The 8,670-nt window shown below is 36.4% G+C and overlaps 1 long non-coding RNA gene across 1 annotated transcript in view; it reads right to left on the bottom strand.

The window, feature by feature from the left end:
• LOC109505090 (uncharacterized) overlaps positions 1 to 7,494 on the bottom strand; it is an 8,305-nt gene extending 811 nt beyond the window's left edge. The window contains exon 1 of the long non-coding RNA XR_002163626.3: positions 7,265 to 7,494. This is a non-coding gene — a long non-coding RNA (uncharacterized lncRNA). The remainder of the gene's footprint in view (positions 1 to 7,264) is intronic.
• Between the last annotated feature and the right edge of the window lie 1,176 nt (positions 7,495 to 8,670).

Genomic DNA, 8,670 nt, shown 5'->3' with positions numbered 1-8,670 from the left:
CTTCTGTAGTGTTTGGGGTTGTGTTGGTGACACACACAAGATTCTTGGCATTCTAATTAGGCCTCTTTGGATATTCTTGTAGTAGTGGACTAAACGTCCCACAGAAATTAGGCTTAGCCCATTTAGCACAGCTTGTGTCCAATCTAACATTATACAATATGAGGCCTCGCACAACCCATGTCCATTGGATCTCTTCCAGTCTATTCCTATAGGGTAGAAAGAATCTAGTCACATAATTTTATGAGTAATTCTTTGTACACCGCATCTAATATAGAAAAAATATACTATCCCATCTGATTGGGCCATATAGCCACTGCTTATCAATACATATTTAATATCTGCAGTTTTACTTTTTCGTTTGAAATTTTAAATGACGAAAATATCCATTCTCTTCTCAAAAAATTATGACATCTTATAGCCATATTATGACATCTTGTGGTCAAATTATGACTTCCTACACATAAGATGTCATAAGGAAGGGAGGGGCATTTTTGTCAGTTAAAAATTTCATGAATTTTCAATGACGAAAATATTCTTCCTTCTTTATAATTTAAAAAAAATATTATAATATTTTATATCCAAGAAGTCATAATTTGACCGCAGGATATCATAACATGGCCATAAGATATCATAATTTTTCAAAAGAGAAGGAGACATTTTTGTCATTCAAAATTTCAAACAAAAAAGTGAAACTGCAGGCATTAAATATGTATTGAAAGCAGTAGCTATATGCTCTAATATGATTGGACGGTATGCTCTATGTCAATTTTATTGCCCACTCAAAAAAATTTCCACAGATACTATGAAATGGGCCTTGCCTAGGTTTTGCTCATGTGAATCCTACTGGTATGCATAGGATTATCCCAAGTCCTTAGACATGCACTCTATCATTCCCTCGATGAAATTGAGATGACATTTATCACCATTTCTTGATAAAAGAATTAAAAAAATATATAGGAAAAAGGATGAAATAGAAAAAATTGAGCTTTTTTTTTTTAAGCAAAGAAATTAAATCTGAGATGGCTTTAGGATCCAATTAATGAAAATTCAAACCAAATCAGCTTCTCCAAAACCTAGATCTAGATCCAATTCTCTCACAGACCACCCAGATCACCTGCAACCCCCACCACACCCCCCCTTCCTCCTTAAGCGAATTTTTTTAGTTAGAGGTTGAGTTTCTATTGGCCCAAAATATTTGATTATTTGGTCCAATGCAGTCCTTTCAAGTCTAAGCGAACAGATGAATGCTGCAAGGTGCATTTCCCGCTAAATTAGAATTCAGATCTTAGTTTAGGACAAAGATTTAAATAACAGCAATATAACTGTTATAATGATTGTAACATATTTTTAGCAGTATAATGGTCATTATAATATAAATAATGATTATTATTTTAATTGAAAGTAAGGAAGAAAGATAAATATGGACTATATTATCCAAGTCCAAATTTTTTAATCATAAAATCTCAAGTTGTTAAGTAGAGGGATATGACCATCATTTTATCTAATGGCAATTCCCAATTCCAAATTTTTTACCTAAAGAATGCTTATTTTTAAAAAAATTACAAACATAATACTCTTTCCAAAGTATTTACTAAAGTACTGTCTGAATCAAAGTCGTCCTATGATAAGGTGATTTTGTATGTTGACTCACTACCTTACATGCTACTTGGAGTGTGGAGTTAGCAACTAGAGATCCACCTTATGGTAGGACGACTCTATACCATAGGGTGACTTAGATCCTCCCTAAATCCCAACTAAATCTCTCCCTCCCCTCTCTCCGTCACTTAGAAAAAAAAAGGTAAACCCTCCCCCTCCCTAAATGATTCTCGATCCCCATCGCCCCTTCCCGCGCGTCGCCCCTAACTTCCCTCTTAGTCCCTGACATAAGAACCCACCTCCCTCTCCCTTTTGATCCCTGGCACGAGAACCCCCCTCTCTCTTCCTTTCGATTCCCAACGTGGGAACCCCCTGGTGTGAGAAAGCCCCCTCTCTCCCCCTCTCGGTCCCCAATGTGAGAACCCCCTCCCTCTCCCTCTCGATCCCCAACGGCCCTCTCTCCTCCTCTTGGCCCGCCCCTCCTCCTCCTCCCCGATGCACCGCTGCCCTTCCCTCCTTTCGACAGTCCCTGGCACCCCTTCCTCCTTGCCGGTGGTCCCTGGGCCCTTCCCGCCCCCACTCCCTTCTCCTCTCGGCGGTCCCTAGTGCACCGCCCCACCCCCCAATCCAAAGAGGCCACAAAGGTATCCAAATTTTCTTTACTTTTATGATTTTATTTTTTTATATAAATTATAAATTTATTCTTTAGATGGACTATTTAGAAGGAAGATAATTTTATCTAAATAATGTTAATTTATAAATAAATTATCGAAATAATTTCTTACTCAATCGCTTATTTTTAAAATTTTGCATTGTATAGAACCATAGACCCGGCTTTTGATTAATGTACATATTCTAAGATGTCCGTATATTTATATTCTTTTATATAGATGAGAGAATTATATACATTGATTAATTGACTGTCTAGTCTGGATAGTTTAAAAATTATAATTAATTTTATAGATAATTACAATAATCAAATGATGCATAATAGGGGTCGAAAAAAATTTCAGACAATATTTTTCTTTGATTTTCCTCACACATTTTCAGCTGTGTGGGGAGAACTAAAGAAAAATATTGTCGAAATTTTTTTTGATCCCTATGACGTATCGTTTGATTACTATAATTGATCTATAGAATTAATACAATTTCTGAATGGGATAGGATCTTCTATACCTATTAGTTGATGATAGGATGCATTTATTATGTAAGCTACTTTAAATGTTAAGTACTTCTTCCTGGTAAAATATATGTTTATATGTTCATGTAGTTACTTCTCACAATAATTTTCAACAAAATAAATCCAAGTCTTGTCAGCGTTATCTTCCATTGGGATGGAAAGGTTAGTTGTGATGCTAACAATGCATATTACGATGGTAGAAAGATCTGGATGACCATGGTGAATCGTAACGCAACATACTAAGAACTTGTGCGAGTCTATTATGTTATCATCGGATGGAACCTCAATCATTATGGAGTTTTTTTAGTATGTAGATTTTTGATTCATACTGTTGGACAGTATTTAGCTGTACCTATTGAAGATGGTCAGAACACAAACACCATCTTTGGCATCCCATCACTAAGGGATTTTCTAACGATTAAGATTTTCATTGAGCTGACAGCAGTAGAAGTTTTGGATGATAGTGAATAGTATGTGAGTGTCTCAGACTATATCTACCCCACGTGAGTAGTCGGAGATGGGAGGATCTCTACCTGATACAGCTCTAATGATCGATGAAGCTAGATATGAGTATGGAAGCACTTTGGTATGTATCATTGGTAGACCAGCAGCATCCGTAGTCCTCAATACATGGTAGGTGCAGAGTCTGCATATCAATATCCATATTACACTATATTTGATGATACGGAGGCCGGTCCTAGTTATATGGTAGCTACCATGGAGTATATGGAGCACAAATCTTACAATCCTGTACCACTTAATTAGCCACATGCAACACATGCTGGACTTGGAGGATTGAAAACCGCAATAACTGATACAATTTTATGTAAAAATGAAGCCGTTATTAGTTATGATCCTAATCCTACTGATGACGAAGATGAGGATGATGATGTAAAGTCTGATGGCAGTGATAGTAGAGAGTCTAGTACAGAAGAGGATGTCCCACCACATGAGACACCCCTTGTTCCTGAATTCAGACTAATTGATGCATCCAACGACGATGAGGCCGCATGTCATGGAGCATTACCAGAACATCCATTCTTTGGTGGAAATGAAGAGTTAAGAAAAAGAATGGTATTCGGGTTGAAAGAACAAGTCTAACATGCCGTGAAACAATATGCCATTCACACCCACCATCCTTTCAAAGTCATCGAGTCAGATAGAGTTAAATAGAACATCGTGTGTAAATAATTTGATACTTGCAGTTGGCATCTCCATGCATCCCTTCGGACCAAAATGCAGCGATGGAAGATTATAGTATACAAAGGGCCACACACATGTTTGAATACAAATGTGATGCGAGATCATCCACAGCTTGATGCACGCATGCTTGCCAATATCATTAGAGAATTAGTTAAGACAGAGATATCAATATCCATATCAGCCTGCCAGGCTTATGTACATGATACATGGCAGTGCGAAGCATCTTACAGGAAGATGTGGATAGCTAAATAACTTGTTATGGATGAGCTGTTTGAAGATTAGACAAAGTCTTATAACACATTGGGTCCTTGGTTAGCTGTAGTTTATCGTGCCAATAAGGGGACTGTGATAAATTTTACAAAATTTTATACAACAAAGGCAAACATAGAGGTGTTCTATCAATTTTTTTGGATATTTGATCCATGCATTCAGGGCTTTCAATTTTGCCGCCCACTGATTAGTATCAATGCAACGCATCTATACGATCGATATAAGGGTACTCTCATGATAGCTATTGAAAGGGATGAAAATGAGAGTATCTATTATCTAGCATTTGCCATTTATGAAGGCGAGAGTCATAGTAGTTGGTCATGATTTTTTTAACATTTACGCTATTATGTGGCATGTGACCGTGTGGGGATTGGCATAATTTCAGACTGACACAAAGGAATAGTAGCTGCTATTTCAGATGAATCTGTTGGATGGACAGCACCATATGGATATCATAGATTATATCTGAGATATATTGAGGCTAACCTAAATAGTCGATTCTACGATGCTGTATTTTTGGCTTATTTCTATCAAACTGCAAAGCAAAATTAGCCCTGAAAGTTTGATTGAAGCATGCAACATATTGAGAGAACATGGTCCAATTGCTTCCAATATCTAAAATCATATCCATTTGACGATCTGAGTAAATGACCGATGGTGCATGATATAGATGGATGTAGATATGGAATAACGAACACCAATCTATCTGAAAGCTTCAATAAGGTATTGAAGGGGACTCGCTTATTGCCCATTATCGCTCTTATTCATTTTCCTTCGAATGCTTGTCAAAGTAGTTTAGCGACAGATGTGTAATTGTAGCACGGAGAAAGAAGGCCGACAGAATATTCATAGATAAGATTAGATGAAAGTTAAATAGATGCCAGCTGAAGTCTAGGGAGTATTATATGGTTAAGTACAATAACCAACCGAGTTTGTAAGTGATTCGGTTGAGACAAAGGTATTATAGCCCCGATGAACCGATTATACACAGATAGTTGACTTAGGGGCACGTACATGCACATGTAGGAAGTGGCAGTTATTGGATTACCCATGCTCCTACTTGTTTGCTATATGTGTTAGTGAAAATTTGGATTGGAAGCAGTTCGTTGATGACTGTTATACTATTGCATATTATGAGCAATCATATGCACCTACCTTTCATCTCTTAGAGAGTCCACATTATTAGTCTGAGTGGACTACACCTAAACTCATACCATATCTGTCCATAAGAAGATAAGAAAATAGACATCCACAATCGAGGAAGATCCAAAATGATATGGATGCAATGGAGCACCAAAATGTTGTATGATGTGGATTGTGCAAGGAATAAGGCACATCCATTGCAGATGCCCCCAACAGCACTGATTTATGTATTTGTTCATATTATGTAGATTGACTTTATATATCATTTGTGTTTCTTTTAAAATATTTTTGTTATGTAATCATGTCGTGTAAATATTTTTTAAATTATCCTATGTATCATTTGTATTGCTTATCATCTTTGATATTTCTTTGTAGTAAACACTTGAAGAAATTTGTGAAATGTTTCTATTGTTAATGTTGGTTATTTATCACCTTTGATATTTCTCACCATCTTTAATGTTTCTTACTATCTTTGTCGTACGCTCGTCTTTATATTTTGTGCCTTAGACATGGCTGGTTCAGACTCTGATGTGTATCCGGGATCGACTAACCCTACCATACTGTATCTCCAGACCCGACACCGTAGTGACTCTATTTATTCTGGAGAGGACATGGGGCCTTACATTGCAGACACAAAGGCTCCACCGTAATGCGCTCTAATGGCCACATGAAAGGATTGTAGAGTATCTTCATGTGGCTAATTTTTATGAAATTTTTAGAGTTTATGACATACAGCTTGATTAGACTCTCATCACAGTCATGGTAAAGCAGTGGCATCAGGAGACTCACACTTTTTATCTGCACGTTGGAGAGGTGACGATCACATTGCAGGATGTTACTGTTCTTCTTAGATTATGGATGCATGGGTCTGCCATCATCGGTACTGCGGGAATCATCTGGCCGGATCTATATAAGGAGTTATTCGAGATTAGACTGCCAGAATCGATGTTGTCGGGATCTTCGTTGAGATTTCACTGACTTCGCTGAGATATTTTTCTTTCTATCTCTAACAAAAAAATTACTTTTTCACTATATATATATATATATAGTCTCCACTATAGATTTATCTAGATATTCTTCTTTTATTTCTCTCCCCCCCCCCCCCCCCCCGGCTCTGATACCACTTATACTAGGACCAAATATTTAACTATCAGGGGAACAAGACAAAAAATTGGATAACTAGAAAGAATCCAAGAATCAAAATTCTAAGGCTCAATGGATTTTTAATACTAAGACTTAAACTTCTTTTAGTTATCTATTAATGTTTGTTTTGGATTTAAGAAAGTATAGGATTCGGAGATTACTTTTGTAAAGAGAATAGTAATTTGAAAAAGGAAATAGTAACTTGAATAGTAAATCTGTAGAATAGTAATTGCTGGAATAGTAAAATTACAGGATAGTAATGTTGCCATGGAGGATGCACAGTAAATTTGCTGGAGATGAATAAACAGTACAATTTAAGCTAGTAAGATGGTTGCCATATTGACTTCCAAGAACATTCCATTAGGCAATCGCTCTTGATCTTTACCAATATGGGCTTACGGCCATGCTTCAACTATCAATGTGATTTGTGTGTAAGTAATCATTGAACTTTTCTTTTGCATAATTGGCTTTCACCACTCACTGTTATGCTTGGAGTTAGCTCAACTATTACATGGAGTGTTGAATAAAAATATGAAGAAAAAGATTTACAATAAAATTAGAAATATCTAATGCTGAAATATTTGTGCATGCAAATTATTACACTAATTTTGAATCAGATAAAATGAAAAAGTACAAAGGCTACGGGATCTGGTAAATTCAATTGATTGCAGACAATTGATACATAGATAAATTCAAAAATAGATATATATTTGAATATGATTTTCTTACAATATTTTGCTTCTTGAAGCTAGTATAGGAATTGAAGGATAATAGGCTCTTCACTTGAGTGCAGGACCAACACAGGATCAGGATTTGGGATAAACTCTTGTTTGACCTAAACAAAGATTACAAGGTTTGGATATTTGGGAGGTTTTGGAATTTTTGGAGAGACTATGCTTGAGGCTTTGTTTGAGGCTTCTTGGGGAATAAGGGCAAAAGAAATATTGAAGGTAGTTCTACCTTTATTTTGAATAATGTGCTCCTTTTATTGAGATTTTGGGGTTGCCTTGGATTTAAAATTGTTTGAAGTCCGAAAGGCATGGCTGACAACTTTAATTTGCCTTTGGTGAAATCTAAGAAGCTTTTAGCAAATAGTCATGGTGTGGCCGACAACTTTAAGGGTGTGGTTGGCATCTTTTTGTAGTTGATTATCCCCTTTTAGTCAAGCATGGTGAATAATTGATGATTGAAATGATGGCTTAGTTGGCATTTTGTGGTTAATCAGAGCACCTTTTATTGGAATGCATAGCTGCCCTTGCCTTGTTTTTTTTCATAAAAGGCGTCTTATGAGTACAGTAGGGTCATGTGATACCCCTTTTACTGTTGGGGCATCCAATGTGAGCATAGTAGACAATGCTTTGGAATCTGATAGTGGAGTATTTTGCTGCTGTGAGTGGAAGGGTATCCGATGCTGATTTGCTGACATAGATTTGCCTAGCTGGTTACTGAAGAGGCATTTGGATGGGCCTACCTATTTGATTACTATTCTTCTTCTTCAAGGAAGAAGGTTGGATCCGATGAAGAGCTGGTTTGTTCTTCTCCTTCTTTTTCTTCTTCTTCTAACTTTGCTAAGGATTGTAGTAATAATTTTTTATATTCTACTTTTGATTTGGCTGCTGCAAGCTGGGCACTTGTTTTGGACTTCTGTTGGAGAAATTGTGCTGTCATTGGATCAATGGCTGGTTGAATTGGTAAAGAATATTTTGACAACCATTCTAACACTCTTAATTTTGTGACTCTTTCTGGTTTGAAGCTTTGCTACCATTTGACTTTAAATTTTCTTGATAGAATGCTTGGCATAGGAGGATTTTGGACAAAAGTATATTCTGAGCTAACAATCTAGGAAAGTATGAATTTTGAATAAAAATTTAGCAGGCTTGGATATGTTTGTTCTCTGAAAGAAAGGATAGCTTTTTCCTTAAAAGGATTGTAGCCTTCTTGGACTAATTGAGGGAGAATTTCAACAAGAGGGCCGAAATGCTCCCACTAGTTAAAAAATCAATAGAAAAATTGATATTTGACTCCTGATTTAAAATAAAAAAATCAAGAATGTTTGAATGAATGACTCTAAAAGTAGAAGGCATTGTACCAAGCAGTTTGATAATCTCAATAATTAAAATATTGGAGGAAAAATT

The sequence above is a fragment of the Elaeis guineensis genome, chromosome 11 (genome assembly GCF_000442705.2).
Source record: "Elaeis guineensis isolate ETL-2024a chromosome 11, EG11, whole genome shotgun sequence".
Taxonomy (NCBI): Eukaryota; Viridiplantae; Streptophyta; class Magnoliopsida; order Arecales; family Arecaceae; genus Elaeis; species Elaeis guineensis.
Note: the sequence above shows the minus strand (reverse complement) of the source record. Positions and strands in the feature narration are given on the sequence as shown.